General features: G+C 41.3%; 1 long non-coding RNA gene across 1 annotated transcript; it reads left to right on the plus strand.

Moving 5' to 3' along the window:
- Positions 1-15: 15 nt before the first annotated feature.
- On the plus strand, positions 16-25,795 carry LOC309620120. Its single transcript, XR_014239425.1, has 2 exons — positions 16-21,173; positions 21,511-25,795. It is a non-coding gene; the product is annotated as an uncharacterized lncRNA (long non-coding RNA).
- Positions 25,796-26,192: the final 397 nt, after the last annotated feature.

Below are 26,192 nucleotides of genomic sequence, written 5' to 3' on the forward strand. Positions count from 1 at the left end.
CCCCAGGCGGGGAAACCGGCGGCCCGCCGCTGCGGCTGGGAGAGAGACTGCAGCCTGGGCCTGGCAGGGGCAAGGTGGGGGGCTGCGACCCCCTCCAGCCCGCTGGTGCGCATTGGGGTCAGACGGTGGCGTTCAGCCCTTGGCTCCCCCCACCACCTGTTGCATCTCATCACTTTCCCAAGTCCCCGGACCTCTGAGATTTCCCCACCCTCACTACACACCTTCCAGTCCTTCAGAGCACAGCCTTTCGCATCCAAAGGAAGCTGAGTAACTTAGCACCTTCCTTGGCACAGGGGAAAAAAAGAGACTTGGGAGTCTCCCCAGGAAGCTGTGATCTGAGTTACCCCACAGGCCATTTCCCCAGGTATTTAGGGGTGGGGGAGGACCCACCAACAGAGGACCAGCCCAAGGCATTCAGGGTAGGACTTCCTCTGATCCCAAAGGAAACACTGACACAATGTGGCTCACAGTTCAGTCCAGGGGCCTGGGTGTGAGAGGGACCACCTGGGGTGGAGGGACCTTGGAAATCCTCTTTCCAAGATTGGCTGCCTATATCTTTCTGGCTCCTGGTGATGCCAGAAGTGAGAAGGCACAAGGGGTGGAGGTGGGGTGCAGGGGTCAGTGGCCCCATTCAGGGGCTCAAGCATCTCAAGTCTCAAGCATCCTCAGACTTCATCTTTCTTGCCTAGACCCTCATGATTCACTTCAGAGGGGAAGGGATTGCAGAGATTTGCCTGTCAAGCTGATGCCAAACACCAGCACCATCCTCACCTGTTGCTCTAGAGCGGGCTGTGTGCATCCCAGCGCCCAGGACGGCTCCTTGGAGAGGCTTTGCTGCACCACGCTAACCTAATACACCCTCTCCATCACCCCACCCCCATCTCATCACTCTGCTTTGTCATCTTCTCAACACTGCTCACTAACTGATGATTTTCTTGGGCATTTATTTGTGAGCTCGTTTATGGAGCAAGCTCAGTAACAAAAAAGAAAACCAAACCAAAGCAAACAACGTGTCTGTCTGGATTTTTCACCATATCCCTGAAACTTAAGATGAGTTTTGGGCACACAGTGGGCACTCAACAAATATTTGTTACCGGCCTGCGTGCAGCTGTGTGTGTCTAAGTGCCACTGAGTTCACTGGGATGTGGCTCCGTTCAGACTGTGCAAGAGAGAAGAAAAGACTGCAGGACACATTCAGGACTCCTGTGTATATGCTTCCCAGCTGTGTGGCAGGGCCAGCCTCAAGGGCATGTGGCCTGTTCAGCTCGACACGGCCCTGCACACAGAGGTGCCCCATGCTTTGTTTAATGCTTTGCTCTTACTTTCTTGAAATTCTTAATCATTTCTGAACAAGTGGCCCTGAATTTTTATTTTTCCCTGGGCCCTGCGAGTTAGGAGCCACTCCTGCCCTAGGTAAACATGCTACAGAGCAGGGAAGAGGCAAATGCAGAGCGTTCCTGAGCCTACTAGAAAGAGAAATCTGCCTTTTTGCCCAGCACCAGACTGCTGCAGAGAGAGGCGATTCTGCACTTACTGTAGCCAGCCTTGGACTCGAACTGTCTTAGATGCATGTCTTTTTCTCTACTGACACTGGAGCTCCAGGAGATGGAGGTTTGTCTGATTTACCTGTATTCCCCTGGGTTGAGTGCAGTGCCCAATGACTGGCAAATTATATTTGCTGAATGAGTGACTGAATCCAGGCACCAAAAGAGGCAGACGGTTACAGCTTCCTCATCAGATGACCCACCCAGGGCAGCTTTCTCTTAAGGGTTGAGATTAATCACACTTTGCCATCTTCCTTATAAACCTCATCCACTGGATGACTGCAAGGACCTTTGGAAACTCTGGAGCCTTCCAAGAGGCAAGGCCTTTTTACTGTGTTGTGGTTCTCTGAGTATTTCCCAAGTGCTTGTCTATGCCAGGCCCTGGACTTGGTGATGGCTGAATATACAGCAAGGCCTCGAACGCAGTCTTGGCTCTCACATGTGTTTCAAGACAGGAGAGGGGATTTCTCTCAGAAATTACTAGCGCAAGTTCGGAAGTCATGATTGTCCTGGAGTTTCCAGGAAGATGGGCCTCCATCTGACTGGGCAGTCCTGGAAGCTGCGTGTAGGTAGGAGGATCCTGCCCTTCACGTGGACTTGAACCTTGCAGCCATACATGGGTCTTACAGGCAGGGGTTCAGAGATGGGCATTCCAAGCAGAGATCCAGCCAAGGTGTTGAAATCAGAAATGCGTGGTGCTTGCTAGAGAATAAGGAGGAGTTTGTGGGAGAGAAAGCTGGAGTGGGAGGCTGAACAGGCTAATGCTGGGCCTTGAATTCCAAGCCAAGAACTTGCACTTGACCTTGTAGGCAAAGGGGAAGGTACAGAAGAGTTTTGAACAGGGACACTGCATGTCAGAACTGTTCTTCAGGAAGTTCCCAGCAATCCCACAACTAGGCATATACCCAGAGAAAACCATAATTCAAAAAGAGTCATGTACCACAGTGTTCATTGCAGCACTATTTACAATAACCAGGACATGGAAGCAACCTAAGTGTCCATCGACAGATGAATGGATAAAGAAGATGTGGCACATATATACAATGGAATGTTACTCAGCCATAAAAAGAAACGAAATTGAGTTATTTGTATTGAGGTGGATGGACCTAGAGACTGTCATACAGTGTGAAGTAAGTCAAAAAGAGAAAAACAAATACTGTATGCTAACACATATATATGGAATCTAAAGAAAAAAAAAGGTCATGAAGAACCTAGGGGCAAGACAGGAATAAAGACGCAGACCTACTAGAGAATGGACTTGAGGATATGGGGAGGGGGAAGGGTAAGCTGGGACAAAGTGAGAGAGTGGCATGGACATATATACACTACCAAATGTAAAATAGATAGCTAGTGGGAAGCAGCCAAATAGCACAGGGAGATCAGCTCGGTGCTTCGTGACCACCTAGAGGGGTGGGATAGGGAGGGTGGGAGGGAGACGCAAGAGGGAGGAGATATGGGGATATATGTATATGTATAGCTGATTCACTTTGTTATAAAGCAGAAACTAACACACCATTGTAAAGCAATTATACTCCAATAAAGATGTTAAAAAAAAAAAAGAAGATCCCTCTGGTGCAGGCAGGCAATAGTGTTTGCAGGAAGAATAGACTGAAACCCCTTTTCTCTTAGAAAAAGGAGTTATAAGGATCTGAATGAGATCAGAGCCACATGGATGGTTAGAAGGGAGGGAGCACTGTGGGGGAGGTTTAATTGACACAATTGATGGCTCATTAGATGGAGTAGGGGAGGAGGCAAAGGAAGGAGTGTTGCTGGAGAAGACATAGGATCATCCCCAGGTGACCAGGGTGGTGAACCGAAATAGAGAAGGCAGGAGGGGGAAGAGCTTTTAGTCATGGTAGTGAGAACAGACTCTGGCATTTTGCATTTCACTTTCTAATATTCCAAGAACATTAACATTTACTGTCTAGATATGTGTGTGTGTGTGTGCGCGTGCATGTGGACACCCACGTGCGCGCACCCACTTAACCCTAGGCTGTTTGTACGCCAAATATGTCTCTCCTCAATTTGATATAAAAGCTGGATATAAACAAAAAAGCTAATATAGTAGCTGTATTGTCATCACTAAACCAAACTACCCATTGATCAGAATAGCTATGAGCAACCCCTTTGTCAGTTGTGAATAATCACATTTAATAACCAACATCCAATCACATATGCCCTGCTATAAACGTGGTTTAGCGGTAAAACCAGAGCTCCTGGTCATAAAGTTTTTGTATTTCTGCCCTAGGTTGGCCCAAACTGTACCACGTGCACAATGTGCTTTTCCTGTTAGGCCAAGTGAAAAATACAAGCCCCGAGAAGCTGTGCAAGACTCTTAGCTTGTTAAGTATCTGGGCTTGCAGCAAGATCAGGATACCTGGGACATTGGGGGAGGCAAGCTGGAGAAAGAACTGTTATAGGAAAAAATGGGGCATGAGAGGAGGGTCATATCCCAGGTACTGAGAGAGTCCTTGGGATGGGCCGCCAAGTGAGGGTCCTTGGCTTCGAGCAGGAAAGAATTCAAGAGTGAGCCATAGTAAAGTGAAAGCAGGTTTATTTAGAGAGATACACACCTCCATAGACAGAGTGTGGGCTGTCTCAGAAGGCAAGAGGCGGCCCCAGGGCATGGCATCATTTCTTTGGAAAGTGAGAGAGCCCTGAGGTATAGGGGTAGTTAGCTTTTATGGGCTGGGTAATATCATAGGGTAACAAGTGGGAGGATTATTCTGTCTTGGAGAAGGGGTGAGGATTTCCAGGAGTTGGGGCACCATTCACTTTTTGGACTTTTTGGTCAGCCTCAGAACTGTCATGGTGCCTGTGGGTGTGTCATTTAGCATACTAATGTATTGCAATGAGCATATAATGAGTCTCAAGGTCCACCAGCAGTGGAATCTTCCGCCATCTTGAGCCCAGTAGGTTCTAACTGGTTTTTGTCATATCATGTTCTTCTTAATGTTTGTCTCATTCTTTTAATGATTGTGCCCTGCCCTCTTCCTTCCTGTCTCAGAACTACCTACAGGGCTGAGCTGGGAGCTGAAGTGGTTGAAGTGGGCAAGCAGGGGACAGCCAGACTTCAGAGCAGATAGATGAACAGTGGAGACAGAGGCAGCACAGGGCAGTGATTAGGCCTCTGTACTCCACTACAGGCAAGGCTGGGTTTGAATTTCAGACCCTCCACTACATACTAGCTAAATGCCCATGAGCAAGTTACTTAAAGCCCCCCGAGTCCCATATTTCTCATGTGTAAAGTGGGAGTTATAATGCTTTCCAGTTTACATGGAATTAGTGATGATTCAATGGCATAGACCATGGAAAGCATTTAGCACAGGTTCCAGCACATGCAACAAAACTTATGTGCCATTCTTACCATTCCTATTATTAGTTAATAATGGATAAATAGCAGTGTAGGCACAACTGGTGTCCCTGAGGTCTTGAAAATCTAGGAAGTATACCTAGGAAGTATACCTAGGAAGTATCTGACCAAGGAGCAAGAGCCCAGCCCCAGATATACACTGCAGAGCAAGGCCCCTGTCCCAAGAAGGTAGAAATGGAGTGGACAAAACAGGACTCTAGACCTCAGGGAATTGGACCACTCAATGAGCACCCCAGGCTGGTGGTGCTCAGGTCCAGCATACATGGGAGAGGAGAGGCATGGCTGAGGATGGAGACTGAGAGTCACCAGCACATGGATGCTATTCAAAGCCATGGGCCTGGATGCAGTCATCCAAGGAGAAAGCAGAGGGCTTAAGCCTGAGTCCTGAGAGGGTTGTCACAGCAGCCAACAGAAAAGAGGGACATTTCTACTAGGATGGCAGGTTCAACAACATTCCAGTAAGACAAGAATTGCATGGTGTCCATTGGGTTTATCAACAGGGAGCCTGGCATGAGCTATTGCAGTGGAGCAGTGGACGACTCAAATAAGTCTGGCTGGAAAGCAGGGAGAGCTGTTGTTGCTGTCTCCCAGACCAAATGTGGGGAGGGAGACTTAGTGCAGGGATCATGTCTGCTTATACTCTGAGTTCCTTGGGCCTGGACCAAGGCCTTGGTGAGGAAAAGAAAGAGATTCAAGGAAGGAACTAACAATGATGGCAAATGGTATTGGGCAGCAGTTGAGAATGACGAAGTCTGGAAAGTGTCTTCTGTGAGGAGTGAATGTATGAGGTGAAGATGTGAGGTCAGAAAACATAGACAGCTTCTCAAGAACTGTACCATGAAGGAGGACAGTGCAACACTTAGAGGGAAGCAAATATTTGAATCATTTTGATTTTTGTGTTTTAAAGATGAATGAGATATAAGCATGTTTATAGGCTGAGAGAAAGAAGCCAATTGAGGGGAAGGGGGTGAAACTATAGAAGAGGGAGAGGACGAAGTTCTTAAGGAGGTAGTTGGGTATGGTCACATCCTAGTGTGCCAGATTGGTCTGCCAGTGGAGGATGGATACCTCTTCCTTAGAGGAGGAAGGGAGGAAAGGAGAGGAGAGGAAAGATACAGGCTCATTCATTCAACTAACATTTGTTACCTGCATGCTAAGAAAAGAGAAAAACAAATGAAAATTCCTGCCGTTGTGGGCCATACATTCCAGAGGGAGGAGACCAACCATTATATATATAATAGGCAAATTTATAGCATGGCCCAATGGCTTGGAGAAAAATAACAAGCAGAGTGAGGTAAGTAGGATTGGGAGTGCTAGGGAGAGTGGGTTATACTTTTACATAGGATGGTAAGGGAGAGCATCACTGAGAAGGTAGCAATGCAAATGTCTGAAGGAAGAGTATTCTAGTACAAAGGAATAAACAATGAAAATTACCTAAGGTCAGAGCATACTTGGAGTGTTCCAGGAACAACAGGAAAGCCAGTGTGGCTGGAGTAGAGTGAACAAAGAGGAAATAGTAGGAGGTGAGGTCAGAGAGATAACGAAATGGGGCTGGCACATCATGGGGCATCCTATAGTCACTGGAAGAATGTTAACTTACTCTGCATGAAAATGGGAGCCATTGGGAAGGTTATGAGAAGAAGAGTGACATGATATGGCTTACTTTTTTTTTTTTAAGGACCACTGTGTTTAGACTAAAGTGATGATGACAAAGATAAAAAGAGGAGGCCATTGCAGTAATCCCAAAAAGAGATAATGGTGGCTTTGAACAGGGTGATGGCAGTGGATAGATAGTGAGAAGTGTTCAGACTCTGGATATATCTTAAAGGTAGAGCCAACAGGATTTCCTGACAGATTATATATGTGGTGTGAAAGGAAGAGAAAAGTCAAGGATGACTAGAGAAGGATGGAATTGTCATCAGCTGAAATAGGGAAGGCTATGGATAGAACAGGGTCTGTCTGTTTGTTGTTGTTTGTTTCTTTTGTTTTGTTGGAGTTTTGTTTTAGCTCATTTTGTTTCATTTTTGGTAGATAGGTCAGAAGTTTAGGTTTGGACATGTTGAATAGAGATGTCTATTTGATTTCCTAGTATAAATGCATTTATGAGCCTGGCGTTTGTGGTAGAAAAAAAGTGTGGCCTAGAGAAATAAAATTGGGAATCATCAGCATAGCGATGGCATTTAAAGCCATGGGACTGGATGAAATGACCATGGGAATAAGTGTAGCTAGAGAAAAGAAGTGAACCAAGGACTGAGCTCCAAGGTACTCTGACATTAAGAGACTGGGAAGAAGAGAAGGAGCCAGCAAAAAAGACTGAGAAATGTGACCAGTGAGGTGGGAGGACAATCAAGAGAGTGAAGGAGGGAGGAATTCAAATTTCAACTGCTGCTGGCAGGTCAAGTGGGATAAGACTAGGAATTGAGCATTGCAGTAAGCAGCATGTAAGTCATTAGTGACCTTGATAGAAGAAGTTTCTATGGTGTGTGTGTGTTTTGGGAAGGAGTGGGAAAGAGAAACCAAGATTGATTGAAATGGGTTCAAAAAAGACAAGGAACTGGAGATAAGGAGCATAGACAACACCTTGGGGAGTTTTGTTTGGAGAAAATGGGGCAGTTATTAAACAAGGAAGGAGGATCAAGAGTAGGTTATGTGGGAGAAGTGACAGCATGTGTATATGCTGAAGGGAATGCCCAAGTAAGAGTAAAACTTTATGCTTTGGGGGAGTAAGGGTGAGGATTGCCGTGATGTCACTGAGTAAGCAAGAGGGGATGAGATGTAATGGTTTGGAAGCAACACTGGAGAATGTGACAACCTTACATCAGATCCTGAGGGACACGGAGTACAGGAGAATAAGTGGCTTCGATTGGTCTCCAGAGCTGGTGCCCAATCACTGTGTATTGACCAGGTTAATGACTGAGTGTGTAAATGAGAGGCCTGTAGGGGAAGCCATGTCCTCCAGGTGGAGGAGCTAGAGTTGGATTTGGATAAAGAGGTGGAGGTAGTGTTCACCAAGAGGTGGGAGGTATTGAAGATGTAGAGGGGGTACCAGGGTGGTCAGGGGTTCAATGGAAGCTGCAGAAGCACAGAACAGTGCAGGGATGGGTGTGCTAGAGAGCACGGTGGAGGACTGGGGTGTCGAGTATGGTGGGTCTTGTTGGAGTTTCAGAGAGATGATTACCCACACCCCTATCCCCTCCCTCCAAATTCAGAGTAATTTAAAAATAAGATACAGGGGTCAGACAGATACAGGACAGATACTTCCCCACATTCACTAATAAAGGGGACAGAGGCTCCAAATTGGCTTCCAGAAATGCCACCCCATCCCTCACCCTTGCCTCAAATCAAACTTAGCTACTTTTCCCGAGGACAGGCAGCTGCAAAAGGCAGATGATCCTCCTGTGTACCTCAGAATTGCGGTACAGAAGAACCAGGGAACTGGGATTGCTGTGTTTCCTTTGTTCTGTCTTCCCAATCAGGTAAGCCACTGCTTCTCTGGGAGAAGTAAGAGAAGGAACAGAAATGTTTCTCTCATAGGGCAAGCAACAGATGTTTCCTATTATATGGGCAAAATGGAGACACTAACTAGAGGAGGAATCATTCCACTTACAATCTCCAGGTTTTATTCCTTTTAACCCCTTAAGCTTAGTGATTAAGTCTGAGATTAACCAGAGGTAGAGCTGTGACACACGTTTATAGCAGGGTTTGGAGGGGAATGGCCAGTATATCAAAAAGCCCCTGGTTACGGAGAGTCCTGTTCTCCCCTTCATGAGACCCTTCCTCCATTACCACCCCTTGCCCCCTTTGTGTATCCTTCTTTGCATAGAGAAGAGGTAACACTTCCAGCGTCTCCTCTCCTTTCCCAAAATGCTGTTCTGGGTGCTAGGGATACAGTGACAAGCCAGACAAGTCCCTGCCTTCATGAAGCTTACATTGTTATGCAAGGAAACACGCAATACACAGACAAGGAAACAAATCTGATAATTTCCAGTATGAAATGGCATGAAGCAGTTAAAATTGGTAATATAGCCAAGAATGACTCTGGGATCAAAACAGTGGAGTGTCAGTCTGGCAGGGGTGCAGGGACTGTCCTGGGCTTTCTGGGCAGCTTGGAAAATCAGGGCAATCAGCTCCGAAACCATTTTTGCCATTTCTAATTCCAATGCGGAATAAAGGGAGCAGGAGGAAGGTAAAATGACAAGGCTATTAATATATGAGAGGCTGCCAAGCCATTATCATTTATTTCAAGTGGTGGTAAAAGCAGATGACTCATCCCTCAGAGCTGCAGGACTTTGCAACAAACAGTCTCAACGGTTTACTGGCTTGCCTATTTTCCCAAGCCTGATGTTCAGGGGACAGGGCTTCTGAGCATGAATAACCCTGAGGAGCTGTATTTCTTCACCCCAGCTCTCAGTAAGACTTTCCCAACTGTCAAAGGTCCCAAGGAAACAAACAAATGCTTCAGCAACGATTGGGAGTAGGGTGGTTTCCTGGTGGGGATGGAGCTAGGCACTTAGATGAAAGAGTCGGTGGTTCCCTTGCCCTTCCTCAGCAGACACACTTCCTTGCCTTTTTGTAGGTTAGGGAGTCTCTTGTTGGAATTCCCAGGAGGAGCACATTTTCCCTGGTGCTCTGGACAAATGTAGCTTGTTTAATGAAAGGCATTTCTCCTCCCAAACCTGTGGAAAACCGATAACAATTTCATAATGCCTGCTGGGCCCGGCTGCCAATCATTTGTAACAGTTGGGATTGTTGGGCTTGGTCAAGTGCTCTGGAAGTCTCCTTGGATGGAAGCTCCACCATTGAATCTACAACGCAAAGCAACCTGTTCTACAAAAGATTTGTTCCAACAGATCGAGAGGTGAATTCACCAAGGAAGTATGTACTTTCAATGTAAAAAGGCCTTTGTAAAGAGCAGGTGTTCTCTCTTTTCTGATGCATCACCTATAGCATCATTGGTTGGGCCTCGGTTCTAAAATTATTAGGGCTAGTGCTCTTCTATATAATAGAAAGGGCTCTGAGGTGGGCTAGATAAATTTGAAACTTCCTATTTCTATGGGCAATTTTAACAGGAGAAAATACTATGTTTTTGTCTCTAAGAGTCCAGCATGATGGGCTATAAGAGGAATCAGGATTTGGAAGGAACTATAAATGATTTGATGAAACAGGTCCTAACTTCCTCTTGAAATAGGAATATCTGTTATAGTCTCCCTCACAAGTGGGGCATTCAACTTTAGACTGAACCAGGGATGGGGAGCCCAGTACTCACAGGGCAGCCTGTGTCACTTTTAGACTAGTTCTATAGCAAAGAAGTCTTTTGATATGATAAGTAAAGAATTTCCTGAAAGAATGTAGAAGGGCCAATCAGTCTCTCCTTTCTTTTCAACCCTAAGTTGTCCAGGACAGAACATTTAAACTTGAAATTAGAGAGCCTGTCCCTACTACTGTTTTGCCCTGCCCACATAGGCAGGCATGGTTTGATCTCCCCCTCTACAGGTATCCACTCTGTGGCATTCAGTAATCATTTTCACACACGCTAAAACTAAGTAGGTGACACATTATCCTAACACTTATGATACTATTTGGACCAAAGATTAGCCAATAGTTTAGAGACATCACACTCATCTGAATGTCCCAGAGTCAACACTAAGGCTTCTGTCAATTTTTCATAGGCAAGCCCTTAGGACTTTACTCAGAGCCTGTTTACACTTAGTGTACATACAGTTCCAAATACTTTAGCTGCAAGTAATGAAAATCTTTACTTAGATTGACTCAGACAACAAAAACATTTATAAAAGGAAGTCCAGAGGTATGTGAGCTACTGGATTGCTTAATTCAGTAGCTCAACAATGTCATCGAGGACCATCTCAAAGACAACACAATGCTGTCTATGTTTGCTCTTCTCTTTCGTGGAAGAACTTGAACTAGAACAAGAGCTGGGCCTAAAGTCAACTGACAATTAACCCAGAGTTCTGTCCACTCCCCATGCTCTCTTAGGACTGTAGATATTCCAATAGCCTTCTGTGTGAGGCTATGCTGGGAAAAAACAATGGAAGTTGAAGAAAGCTATCTCAGGGGAGCACTTGATGTCTAATTGACTATAAAGTCCCACAATTCTAGGAAGGATCTAATTCCATGATAAGGTTGAGGGTATATCAGAATGGGAAAGGGTCAAGAAGGTTTGAGAGGACATGATATGTTTAGGGTGCTTCTATTAGGAGTGGTGAGAACATTGGATACTTAGAGGGATAGTGTAGGAAGTGAAGTTGGCATGTTATCTCTAGGGCCATGGTGCTAAGACTGGGTTTTCTCTATTAGGGGCCATTGAATGATTTAAGCAGAGGAGTTTGACATGGTCAGATTTATGTTTTTGAAAGACATGTATGGCCGTGCTGGCAAACACGGATTTGGGGAGGTGATGGATGAGACCAGAGGTAGCTGTATCCCTTAAGATGCTGTTGCAATATTACAGGACAGAAATACTGAGAATATGACCTAGGTCAGGGCAGAGGAGATGTAGAGAAAGGGCTGAAAGTCCTTCAGGTATTAGTCTTAGCCTGGTAGTTGGTGATAGATTGGATGTGGGTGGTGAGGAAGGGTTCAGCCTATGAGGACCTTCAAGTTTCAGGCGTCGCCCCCTAGTGCCTCTAGTTTGGGATATGTTGACTCTGAGGTGTCTGTGGGAAATTTCCAGGAGGCAGTTGAATATATCAGGCTGGAGTTTAGGATAGAAGTCTAGGTTAGAGATTGACTTATTAATATTATGAGTGATATTATATAGCTCTGTGTTTTACAAGCATCTTCATCATCATGATTTTATTTTATCATTAACCCAATTCTATGAGGTAGACATTATTTTTTCTACTTCCCAGCTGAGGCAACTGAGTCCCACAGAAATTAAACGACTTGCCTAAGATCACACAGTCAGGAACTAATAGAGCTGGGGCTAGAATGAAGGTCCCCTAATGCCAAATGCTACATGTTTCCCACTGTTCTTCAAAATGGCAAAGTCAGCTACAAAGAGATGGTGGGAGAAGCCATGAGAATTGCTGAGGTCCCTCATAAAGCTTATGGAGAGCAAGAAGAGTGTTTGGCAGATGAAATTCTGGAGTTTTCATGGAAGTAGACATGAACTGACTGCAGCTGGGCCTGCAGAATTCTGATCAATGGGATGTTATGATTCCACTTGCCTTTAGACCTTGCTCTTAGTCCTGAGTATGCTGCAACTTTGCCTTTCCCAGGTTTCGTCCCATACCTACTCTAGCCCCCTCCTCCCTGTGCTTCTACTGAAGTCACTCAGTTTGTATTTTGTATCTTGGCTCTGTTAACTGTGCCTTGAGGTTCTGAACCTTGGCTGCATCCCTAGATTGTTGACTCACAGCACCCACCCCAGGCCTCCCTGTTTGGGTCTTGGACTCTGTCCATGCTTTCAGGCTGGCTGGGCTTCAGGTTCTGGGTGCCAAAGCCCAGGGAACATTACAGGGGAGGAATGAATTCAGACATGCTTCTTCATTCCCTCTCAGGCCTACTGTCTTGCCCAGTAGGTCACAAAGGAATGGTTGCGATTTGCTTGATTGGCAAACAAACCCCAGTGAAGGTTCACATGGTGTATTAGACAGAAACGAGGGCTTTGTAAACTAGAGGGCAATTCTGCAGGTGGTCCTTGTGAGGAGGCAGTGAGGAAAACCCAAAAAGCAAGAGTCAACTTGGGGGTGAGTTAGAGGAGGGAGGGTGCTAAGGAAGACAATGGAAGCTCTGGTTCCTGTCTTCAGTGAAACTGTAGGCAATTTATTCCCATCCTCAGATCAGGAGAAAGCAAGCAGCAGAACTGTGCTAAGAACAATCATATTTCTTATATCACATTTTCCAGCCTGGGTAGTGAGGAATCTGCATGAAGGTGTCTAAAGGAAGTTCACCACTTTAAGCATCAAGGTTTTTGAAAAGGATTATTTTAAGCTATGTATTAGGAGGTAAAAAACACATCTTCTAAGTATGGCACTTTTTTCTATCTTAGCAAAACGAAGCACACCAGACATAAGTAACCTCTTCCTAATGACTCCAATCTGTCAACTACCACTTCTCATGATTGTCAGTGAGCCTGCTTCTTGCATGAAATCACTTTTCTTTGCTATTTATCATTTGCTTTGATGTTGGAACTTAGATACATACATTTCATAGAACTTTATGTAAACTAAAGTTTCTGGGCTCTGACTGAAATCCCAAACCCCCAATCCCAATAAAAGTGTGGAGCTTGGGCTTCATGATCATGATTTCATTTGCTCTGAGGCTTTCCTTTTCCCCTCTCCTTAGTTGTATTCTCATTAACCACGGCTTATTCATTCTTTTAGCAAATATTTTCTGAGCACCTACCATATGTCAGAGATTCTTTTAGAGGCTGGGGGTACAGAAGTAAGCGAAGCAGAAAAAGTCCCTGGCCTCATGAAGCTTGCATTTCATGGGAGGAGACACTTTAAAAAATAAGTGCAAGATATGTTAGAAGATGGAAAATGCTATGCAGTACAGAGATCTTTGGGTTTAAATGCAAAAATACGTTTCAACCTAGATTCTGCGTGTGGTCGTGTGTGTGTGGTGTGTGTGTGTGTGTATGTGAGCAATGTTAAATAGATGGTCAGTGAAGGCCTCATTGAGAAGTTAACATTTGATAAAGACCCAGAAGAGATGAGGAATGAGCCGTGTTGTACACATGTGGGAAAACAGCATGCCAGACAGAGGGAAGCGTGAGTACAGAGTCCCTAAATTCTAGGAAAAGAAAGCAAGGAGGACAAGTGTGGCAAAAGTGGACTGAGAGAGGTCGAGGGTATTAAGAGTTGAACTCAGAGAGGTTGAAGTAGGGAAGGGAAAGGAGATCATTAGAGACTTGAGGTCTTTGGAAGGATTTTAGATTTTACCAGGAGAGGAAATTGATACCCATTATATGACAGGAGAAATTCATGATCTGGCTCAGGTATTTTTAAAATCTGCTTCACTGGAGCATTTTTTTAACATACATAAAATGTACCCAGTTTAATTGTAATACAGTTACGTGAGATTTTTTAAATGTACACAGCTGTGTAATCTCCATCACAATCAAGATACAGAATATTTATATCACCCTAAAAAGTTCCTGAATGCTGTTTTAAAATCACCCCTCCACTCTTGCCTCCCGTCCAAGGTAATGCCACTTTCCTAATTTCAATCACAATGCATTACCTTTGCCTATTCTAGAATTGATATAAGTGGAGTCATACTTCACGGACTCTTTTATGAATGCCTTCTTTTGCTAAATAAATTATGTCTATGAAATTCATCCATGTTGTGTGTAGCAGTAGTTCATTAATTTTAAATACTGAGTAGTATTACGCTGTATAGATATACCGCAGTTTGTTTATCCATTCACTTGTTGACAGATTATTCATATCATTTTCAGTTTTGAGGAAACATGAATAAATATGCTATGCAAATTTGGGTACAAATTATTGTGTGAACATATGTTTTCAATTTCCTTAGGTAAAAAACATACAGCAAACACTTTTATACTACCACCCAGATCCTACCATTGTTTTACTATATTTGCTTTATCACATCTGTCCATCCCTCTATTGATCCATTAATCTACCTTATTCTTTGTGTGTATTTCAAAGCAAATTAGAGACAACAGTTATCATCCTCACAAATATTTTATCAGGTCTTTCATTAACTAGAATTCAATATTTGTCCACAGTTTTTTCTTTCAATTTAAAACTTTACAAGGAAATGCACAAATCTAAAGATATCACCTGAGTTTTGACAAATGCCTGCACCTGAGTAAGCCAAATCCTTAGAAAGATGTAGAACATCATTACCATTACCTCATGCTCTCATGCTCCTTGCCAGTCCGTCCTTGTCTATACCATCCTCAGGAAGCAACTACTGTTTAACATCCTTCCAGGATAATTACTTTTTCTATTCTAGAACTTCATACAAATGGAGTCATACTATGTATGTACTCTGTTGTGTAACTCTTCTTTTCCTTGGGTTGAGATTGCCCTTCTTTGCTCTATTTTCAAGACTCATTAATGTTTTTGTGTACATCAATAGTGTCTTCCTTTTTATTGCTGTGTAGTCTTCCATTGTATAGATATACTGTATTTTGCTTATCCATTCTCCTATTGATAGACATTTGTTTCTTATTTCTGTTTTTGACTATTATGAATAAAACTGCTATGAACATTCTTGTAGAAGTCTTTTTGTGCACATATGTTTTCATTTCTCTTGGATAAATAGGAGTAGAATGACTGTGTCATATGGTAGAAATATGTTTAGTTATAAGAAACTCCTACAAATTTTTCCAAAGTAGTTGTAGCATTTTACATTCCAATTAACAATGTACAATAGTACCAGTCTCCCCTAGTCCTTTAAAATTTCAGCCATTGTAATGCATGTGTGGCGGTGTTTTCTTTTGGCTTAATTTTGCATTTCCCTGTTAACTACTGACATTGAATACTTTTTCATGTGTTTTTTGGATATCTATATATTTTCTCTTGTGAAGTGTGTGTTCAAATATTTTGCCCACTTTTAAGGTGGATTTGTTTTGTCTTTTTTTTATTGAGCTGTAAGGTTTTATTTTTATTAATGTATACCCTAAATAACAGTCTTTTGTCAAATATATGTTTTGGGAATATTTTCTTCCAGTCCGTGACTTGCCATTAATAGTGTCTTTTTTTTTTTTTTAAACTTTGGGTTTATTTATTTATTTATAGCTGTGTTGGGTCTTCGTTTCTGTGCGAGGGCTTTCTCTAGTTGCAGCAAGTGGGGGCCATTCTTCATCGCGGTGCGCAGGCCTCTCATTATCGCGGCCTTGTTGCGGAGTACAGGCTCCAGACGCGCAGGCTCAGCAATTGTGGCTCACGGGCCTAGTTGCTCTGCGGCATGTGGGATCTTCCCAGACCAGGGCTCGAACCCGTGTCCCCTGCATTGGCAGGCAGATTCTCAACCACTGCACCACCAGGGAAGCCCAATAGTGTCTTATTATGAGCAGAAGTTTAAATTTTGATTAAGTGTATTTTATTAATTTTTTGTTTATAGTTGTTACTTTCTGTGGCCTAAGGAACTTTTGCCTACCCCCAGTTCTCAACGACATTCTTCTTCATTTTTAAAAAAAAAAAAACATTAGGGTTTTAGCTTTTACATTTAGGCCTATGATCCGTCTTGAATTACTCTTTGTTTGTGGTGTGTGCTTTGGGTTGAGGTTTATTTTTTTTAATATAGATATCCAGTTGTTCCAGTACCATTTGTTCAAAAGTCTTTTATTGTCCACTTGGATTGCTTTGAAACCTTTGTGGAAAATCAAATAATTTAATAAGCATGCATCTGTTTCTGAGCTCTGAATTATGTTCCATACTGTCTTGATTACTGTAGGTTGATAGTAGGTCTTGAAATCTGGTAGTATAAGACCACTGACTTTGTTATTTGTGGAGGCTTTTAACTTTGATGAAGACCAATTTATCATATTTCTTCTTTCATGGTTAGTGTTTTTTGAGCCCAAAGTTTCCATCTAGAAATTTTATAGTATTAGCCTTTATATGCTATGCACAATTTCAAATTAATTTTTATATGTGGTGTGGAGTAGGGGTTAGAGCTCATTTTTCCCATAAAGATATCCAATTGTTATAGCAACATTTATTAAAAAGACTTTCTTCTTCATTTAATTGACTAGGCGCCTTAGTATAGTGTCAATTGTATGTGCAAGGATCTATTTATAGACACTTCTGTTCTAATGATTTTTATGTCTAATTGTTATGTTACTACTGCCCTGCCACTTTGCTGCAACTTTATTTTATTTTTTAAACTATTTATTGAAGTATGATTGATGCATAAAAACCAGTACATATTTAATACATACAACTTGATGAGTTTGGAGATAAGTATATACCCATGAAACCATTACCATTATCAAGGCAATAAACATATCCATACCCTCCTGAAGTTTCCTCCTGCCTCCTTTACTATTTTGGGGGGGGGGGGTGGTAAAAACTCTTAACATAAAATCTACCCTCTTAGCAAATTTTAAGTATATAATACAGTATTATTAGCTAGAGGCATTATGGTGTATAGTAGTAGATCTCCAGAACTTACTTACCTTGCATTACTAAAAATTTGTGGCCTTTAACCATCACCTCCACATTTTCCCCTCTCTCCAGGTCCTGGAAACCATCATTCTATTCTCTGCTTCTATGAATTTGACTATTTTAGATTCCACATACAAGTGAGATCATACAGTATCTGTTTTTCTGTGTCTGGCTTATTTCACTTGTCATAATGCCCTCCAGGTCCATCCATATTGTCACAAATGGCAGGATTTCCTTCTTTTTTAAGGCCAAGTAATATTCCACTGGCTGTATATACCACATTTTCTTTATCCATTCATCCATCAATGGACATTTAGGTTGTTTCCATATCTTAGCCATAGTGAATAATGCTGCAGTGAACATGGGAGTGCAGATCTCTTTGAGATACTGATTTCAGTTCCTTTGGATATATAACCAGAAATGAGATTGCCGGATCACATGGTAGTTCTATTTTTAATTTTTGAGAAACATCCAAACTGTTTTCTATAATGGCTATGCCAAAATTACATTCCTACCAACATTGTACCAGGGTTCCCTTTTCTCCACATCCTCGCCAACACTTGTTATCACAGATTAGAAGAATTAATATTGTTAACATATCTATACTACCCAAAGCAATTCAATTCAATCCCTATCAAAATTCCAATGATATTTTTCACAGAAGTATAAAAATGATCCTAAAATTCATATGGAACCACAAAAGACTCCAGATAGCCAAAGCAATCTTGAGCAAGAAGAACAAAGCTGGAGACATCACACTCCCTGGTTTCAAATTATACTATAAGCCTATAGTAATCAAAACTAGAAAGGTACTGCATAAAAACAGACATATACACCAATGGAACAGAATGGAGAGCCCAGAAATAAATCCTTGCATACATGGGTCAACTGATCTTTGACAAGGGCACCAAGAATACACAATGGGGAAAAGATAGTCTCTTCTTCAATAAACGATACTGGGAAAACATGTGAAATAATAAAATTGAACCCTTGTCTTATACCATACACAAAAGTCAAGTCAAAATGGATTAAAGACTTAAACATAAGACCAGAAACCATAAAATTCCTAGAAGAAAATATAGGGGAAAATCAGCTTGACGTTGGTTTTGGCAATGATTTTTTGGATAAGACACCAAAAAGAAAAGTAAACAAGTGGGATTACATCAAAATAAAAAGCTTCTGTCTAGCAAAGGAAACAATCAACAGAATGAAAAGGCAACGTACGAAACGGAAGAAAATATCTGCAAACCATATATCTGAAAATAGTTTAATATCAAGAAAATATAAGGAACTCATAAAACTCAATAGCCAAAAAAACAAAAAAAACAACCCAGCTAACTTGATTTTGAAAGGGCCAAAGGACCTGAATAGACATTTCTCCAAAAAAGACATACAAATGACCAACGAGTATATAAAACGGTGTTCGACATCACTAATCATCAAGGACATGCAAATCAAAACCACCTCATATTCATAGGAGACCTCCACATGGACTCCTGGGGTACTACACTTCATGCAGATCCCTCATCCATAGTACCCTGCCACACAAATTCCAGTCACTTCAGATACCCTTACCTCTGTATTCCTTCTTCTCAATCCATGGGAATGCCATGCTTCGCCTCGACTCTAGGTCACTGTACTGTGACGGGGAAACTTTCCCCAGGGTGAAAGTTAGGTGACTCTGAGGCTTACCTTGTGAGTTTACTTTGTCTTAGTTATCTGTCATGTGCTTCCTGTTCTCTAATGCCTGAAAACAGTTGCCTCATATTTTTTGTACAGTTTCATGGTTGTTAACAACTAGAAAGGTTGTCTACTACCAGTTACTCCATCACAGCCAAAAGCTATGACTTAGTTTTTTAAAAAACCACTTTGACTACTGTAATAAGAATGGATTATAAAAGGGTAGAGTGGCATCAGGGAGACAAGTCAGGAGGATAGAGTATCAGTATAAGAAAGAGATGATGGTGGCTTGGACCAGGGTGGTAGCAATGTAGATGTTAAGGAATCATTGGAATTTAGATGTATTTTAAAACTATTTTCAACAACATTTCTTGATGGATTATATATGAAGTGTGACAAAAATTGAGGAGTCAAGTATAGTTCCAAGCTGCTTGAGCAACTTGGAGTATGAAATTCCTATCAATTGAAATAAGGAAGTCTGTGGATAAAGCAAATTGTGGGAGTTAATCAGCAGTTTAGACATGTTGAATTTGAGATGTCTATTAAACCTCCAAGTGTTGATGTTGAATAGGCAATTGAATATTATGGATATGTAGTTTGTAAGAGAAGAGTGAACTGGAGATATAGATATGGGAGTTAGTGGTATATATCAATAGAAGGTATTTAAAGCCATGAGACTGGCAGTGAGTGTAGATAGAGAGAAGTGGTTCAGAGACTGTTTCCAGGGTTATTCCAACAAAAAAGTTCATGCTGAAGAGGAAGAATAGGAAAAGGAGACTAAGAAGGAGCCACCAATGTGGTAGTAGGAAAACCAAGTTTATGTGGTAACTCAGAAACTGAGAAAAGTATGTCAAGGAGGAGGGTGTGATTAACAGTAACAAATGCTGCTGATGGGTCTTATAAGATAAATACTGAGAGCTAATCAATAGATTTAACCACATAGAGGTCATTGGTGACCTTATCAAGAGCAGTTCCTATGGGTGTATGTGTGTGTTGTGGTGAGGAGGTAGCAGGGGAAGTAGGTCAAGAGAATGTTTTGTTGGTCTGGGAAAAATAACAGCATGTTTATATACTTATGGGAAAGAATAAGTAGAGAGTGAATAAAATTGATAATGGGCTAGAGAGAGAAATTAATCCAGTATGCATGTAGAAAGATAGACATCAGGTAGAATTGTGGACAGTTAATTTAGACTAAAAGGTGTTGGTACAGTTAGTTGTAGGGAGTAGATATGGTGAGGGTAGCATATGAAAGTTCTCTTCTGATTGCTTCTATTTTTTTGAGTGAAGTAGGAATTATGGTCGTGGCTGAGAGTGAAGCCACAAACCAGTAGGATTGCAGGCTACAAGTGAACCAGAGAGTTGAGGCCCATATTGACACCCAAGCTCCCTATAAGCTTGCATTTGCATTAGCACCAGCCCAGAGATACCAAGGAGAAAAAGAAGGGGATTTCAGGGCATCAGGGACTGTGCCAAGATCTGAGGATCTAACTTCTCCAGTTCTAGAGGGCCTCTGCAGATAATTTATCACACTTTCAGAAGGTGGAGGGCAGTGTTACATGAGTGCTATAATGTCTGCCTTCTTTGATGAAACAGTTGTTGTGTAATTTGCAGAGGCAGAAACTTGCCAGACAGAAACACACTTTGACTGGTAATGGCCTCAGGGCTGGGGACCAGAATGGCCTAATCTTGGCCTAGCATCTCTTCAGCAAGCACCAGCATTGCCCTGTGGTATATCTGGGTGAGCTTGAAGAAAGGCAGTAACGGAGTACATGTACACTCGTTGGACTTCTCCAGGACTCTATAAACATGTGGCAAAACACAGGCCTGGTAGGCTCCATTGGTCCCAGAGCTGAGGGAGAAACAACTACCAAAATCAAACCTCAAACAGGAAGATACTCAGCCCATTGCTGAGGACGGAAGTGGAGCAGGGCTGGAGTCATTTTTGTCACCATTTTGGTAGCAAAACAGGGCTTTTAAATGTAATTTTTAAATGTTTTATTTTTTCCTGTTAAAAAAGTTGTGCTTGTTGTATAACATTTATTGTATATCAGTACAGAGAAAATAAAATCATCACAATACCACCACTCAAAGAAAAACACAGTTGCATATTGGGCTCATTTCCTTTCAGGCACTTTCTCATGTATACATACAAATGTTTATGCAAAACTGAGATCAGACTGTATATGTAAACTTGCTGTCTAAGTTTTTCACTTGACATTATGTGGTGACTGATTAGAAAATCAGCACATTGCAGTTATATAAGTTTTGAAAAATATACGAATATAAAAGGTGAAAATAACAACTACTCTAATCTCCCCATCCAAGAATAACCTCTGTGGGTGGCCAATTTTAAGTGCCTGGACCTTCCTGTGTCTGGTTTATTCTTAGATAATCAAATTCAGTAGTGTTCAGCCCTTTTCCTGTCCCACAACACCAAGGGAATATAAAGCACTCCCCTGCATGGTTTAAAAGGTGTTCTCTCGGGCTTCCCTGGTGGCGCAGTGGTTGAGAATCTGCCTGCTAATGCAGGGAACACGGGTTCGGGCCCTGGTCTGGGAGGATCCCACATGCCGCGGAGCGGCTGGGCCCGTGGGCCACAATTACTGAGCCTGCGTGTCTGGAGCCTGTGCTCCGCAACAAGAGAGGCCGCGATGGTGAGAGGCCCGCGCACAGCGATGAAGAGTGGCCCCCACTTGCCGCAACTAGTGAAAGCCCTCGCACAGAAACGAAGACCCAACATAGCCATAAATTAAGAATAAATAAATAAATAAATAAATAAAAATTTTTAAAAAAAAGTTTTTTTTAAAAGGTGTTCTCTCTAATCTGGTTCTATCCCTTTGTTTTACAGACAAAAATCTGAAACACAGAAAAGTTAGCTTTTTGCTTATGAGAATTTAATCTACCACCCAAGTTTCCTATTCCCTGAAATTGCCACATCTGGCTGCTTCCTCCTCTGTAAACTGGACAATCTCCATTGTCGCCCCCCACCCCATACCGCCAAGGCCAATGCCCAGTGACTTGAAGAGAGTTTAAGGAAGTCGAATCAGCCTGGAGTGGCAGAATGAAGGGCAGCTTTTAGGGAACGTGGGAGGTAACAGAGTAAGTCTGCTTATTTGATTGGAAAGGAGGCCCTGAGGTCTTTCAGTGAGGAGAGAAGATGGCTCATTCATTCAATTATTCATTTGTTCATTTATAGTGGGAGGAAAACCATTGTTATTTTAAGAGCTGGCTGCAGTTTGAGTGTGTTGGCCCTGGAGGAAAGCGGAATTTTATTAGGAAAAAATCCTTTGGTTATAAAATCATGTTATTAGGGCCATGCAGCCATGAGGGGCAGAGTCAGTGGGCAAAGAGAAGGTGGAAGAGGCAAGATCAACAAGAATTAAATTCCTCAGCATAATAAAGTAACAGGTGTTTTCCCCTTTCCTCTAGTGAGCCAGGAAGAATGGAGTTTGGAAATAAGTAGTGTTGGGGAAACTTGGAGGGAGGAGAAAGAATTTAGACAAGTAGCAGACAGGGCCATAAGGGTGAGGTGACAGAGATACTGTGATACGGTACACTGTACATTCCCCAGGGCTGCAGGACAGTTAGGCCTCATATTTAAATCTAGTTTGTTATTGTACTGGCTATAATCTCTCTCTGTTATCCTCCTCCCACCAAGATTTCTTCTTCTTTTTCTTTTCTTGCATCTTCAAATCATCATCATCGTCGTCATCATCATCATCATCATGTTTACTGAGCATGTGCTACATGCAGGCACTGTGTTTTTTAATGTGCATTATATCATTTAATCCTCACAACCACTCCATAAAGTAGAGGTTATTAATATTGTCATTTTTCAGATGCAGAACATCTATGCTTTCAGAAGCACAAAGTGGCTAAATAACTGGTGCAAAGTAAACTATCTAGTAACGGGTTCAGTTAGGGCATATGTCCAGGTCTGTGCTCTAAAACAGTAATCTTCACACTTTTGTGATTGCCCATCCTATCAGTTTAACATTTTCGATCATCTATCCCCCATATATGAATATTTATTTATAGCTTACATACATGTACCACTGGACAATCTCTATATTATAAGTACATTATACATCTATATTATAAAACATATTTAAATCTAGAATTTTAAGAAGGATAATATAAATATTAACTTAAAAATACCTGTAAATATCTTATAAATCCTGATGGCTTTACCCTGCAATTTGCTAATTTCTCAAGGAGTAATATACATTTAATGCAAGGTTCATCACCAACAATAATGATGAAATATCACATTTCATATTGTCTTGATAATTTCAACTTTTTGCCAATTCTTTTGTCACATATGACTAGCTTGTCATGTAGCTTACAAAGGGTTTGTTCCCAGATTAGTTTAAGTGTCAGAGGTGTCATTTTCTTGTCATTCATTTATGCTTGTATCATTAGTGTTATCTTCAATCTGCTGTTTCTTTGCAGAAAAATTTTTAAAGCACTTATCTACCTTGTGAGGGTGAGTTGAGTTAAAATTGAATGATATCTTTATGATTTTAGTCATCCTAGTGCATGTGATATAGTATATCATTGTGGTTTTGATTTACATTTCCCGAATACCTAGTGATGTTGAGCATTTTTTCATATGCTTTTTAACTTCTTATATATCATCTTGAAGGCATGTCTACTCAGATCCTTAGCTCATTTTAGGTCATTTGTCTTTTTGTTTTAAGAGTTCTTTTTATATTCTAGATACAAGTCCTATAGCAGATATATATTTTGCAAATATTTTCTCTCATTCTCTGTGTTGGAGAGGATGTGAGGAAATTAGAATCCTCATGCATTGCTGATGGGTTGTAAAATGGTGTGGCCACTTTGGAAAACAGTTTTACAGTTAATCAAAGGCTAAACATAGTTTTCATATAACCCAGCAATTCCACCACTAGGTATTTACCCAAGAGAAATGAAAACACACATCTACATAGGAACTTGTACAAGAATATATGTCCATCAACAAATGAATGTACAAACAAAATGTGGCCTATTCATAATATCTAATATTATTGGCTATAAAAAGGAATGAAGTACTGATACATGCTACAATGTAGATGAACCTTGAAAGCATTATAATAAGTGAAAGAAGCTAGACACAAAAGAAAATGTATCATTTGGTTTATATGAAATACCCCAAATAGGCAAATCCATAGAGACAGAAAGTAGTTTAGTGGTTGTCCACATTTGAGGGGAGAGTTGAGGAGAAATGAGGAGTGACTGTTAATGGGCATGGAGTCTCTATCTGGGGTCATGAAAATGTTTTGGAATTTGTGGTGATGGTAGCACAACTCTGATAAACTCAAAATGGATTAAAAACCTAAATGTAAGACCGGACACTATAAAAATCTTAGAGGAAAACATAGGAAGAACACTCTTTGACATAAATCACAGCAAGATCTTTTTTGACCCACCTCTTAGAGTAATGGAAATAAAAACAAAAATAAACAAATGGGACGTAATGAAACTTAAAAGCTTTTGCACAGCAAAGGAAACCATAAACAAGACGAAAAGACAACCCTCAGAATGGGAGAAAATATTTGCGAATGAATCAACGGACAAAGGATTAATCTCCAAAATATATAAACAGTTCATGCAGCTCAATATTAAAAAGAAACCAACCCAATCAAAAAATGGGTGGAAGACCTAAATAGATATTTCTCCAAAGAAGACATACAGATGGCCAAGAGGCACATGAAAAACTGCTCAACATCACTAATTATTAGAGAAATGTAAATCAAAACTACAATGAGGGGCTTCCCTGGTGGCGCAGTGGTTGAGAATCTGCCTGCCAATGCAGGGGACACGGGCTCGAGCCCTGGTCTGGGAAGATCCCACATGCCGCGGAGTAACTGGGCCCGTGAGCCAGAACTACTGAGCCTGCGCTCCGCAACAAGAGAGGCCGCGATAGTGAGAGGCCCACGCACCGCGATGAACAGTGGCCCCCACTTGCCGCAACTAGAGAAAGCCCTTGCACAGAAACGAAGACCCAACACAGCCAAAAATAAATAAATAAATAAACTCCAATCTCTAAAAAAAAAAAAACTGAATCATAGACCTAAACTATAAAAATTCTAGAAAATATCAGAGGAGAGTAGCTAAATGAACTTGGATTTTGTGATGATTTTTTAGATACAGCATCAAAATCACAATCTACAAAAGAGAAAAAATAAGCTGACTAGATTTCATTAAAATTATAAACTTCTGCTCTGCTAAAAATGTTAACAGAATGTAAATAGAAGCCACAGACTGGGAGAAAATATTTACAAAACACATTTGTGATGAAGGACTCTTATCTAAAATACATTTAAAACTCTTACAACTGAACAATAAGAACACAAACAACCTAATTTTAAAAATGCATGAAAGATCTGACCAGACTCTTCACCAAAGAAGAGATACAGGTGACACGTGTGTACACGAAAAGGGGCTCATCATATGTCATGAAGGAGTTGCAAGTTAAAACAAAAGTGAGATATCATTATTCACCTACTAGAATGGCCAAAATTCGTAACATTAACAATACCGAATGCAGGCAAGGATGGGGAGCAATAGGAACTCTCACTCATTGCTTATAGGAATGCAAAATGGTACCGCCAATTTGGAAGACAGTATGGCAGTTTCTTACAAAGCTGAATATAGTCTTATCATACAGTCCAGCAATTGTGCTCATAAGCATTTACCCAAATGAGGTGAAAACTTATGTCTACACAAAAACCTGTAAACAAATGTTTATAGCAGCTTATTCACAATTGCCAACACTTGGAAGCAATAAAGATATCCTTCAATAGGTAAATGGTTAAACAAACTATAGAACCTTTATATAATGAAATATTGCTCAGTGATAAAAAGAAATGAGCTATCAAGAAATGAAAAGACATGAAGGAACCTTAAATGCACATTGCTAAGTGAAATAAAGCCAGTCTGGGCTGTCTATCATTACAATTATATGACATTCTGAGAAAAACAAAACTATAGAGCCAGTAAAAAGATCAGTGGTTGCCAGGGGTTTAGGGGTAAGCAGGGATGAATAGGTGGAGCAAAGGAGATTTTCAGGGTAGTAAAACTATTCTGTGGTGATGGATACTAGACATTATGCATTTGTCAAAACCCATAGAACTGTACAATAAAATGAGTGAATCCCAGTGTAAACTATGGGCTTGAATTAATAAAATGTGTTAATATTAGTTTATCAGTTGTAAGAAATGCACCACACTAATGCAAAATGTCAAAACTGTGGGGAGAGGAAAGGGAGCATATAGGAATTCGATTTTCCTCTCAATTTTCTGTAAACCTAAAACTGCCCTAAAAAAATAAAGTCCATTATTTTTAAAAGTGCTAAAAGTTTTGAACAGAAACGTCAGCAAAAAAGAAAGACATGCAAACATCAAATAAGCTCATGAAAATATGCTCAGCATCATTAGTCATCAGATCCATAATGAGATACCTCTGCATACCCATTCCAATGGCTAA

The sequence above is a fragment of the Balaenoptera borealis genome (genome assembly GCF_965194805.1).
Source record: "Balaenoptera borealis genome assembly, chromosome: X".
NCBI lineage: Eukaryota > Metazoa > Chordata > Mammalia > Artiodactyla > Balaenopteridae > Balaenoptera > Balaenoptera borealis.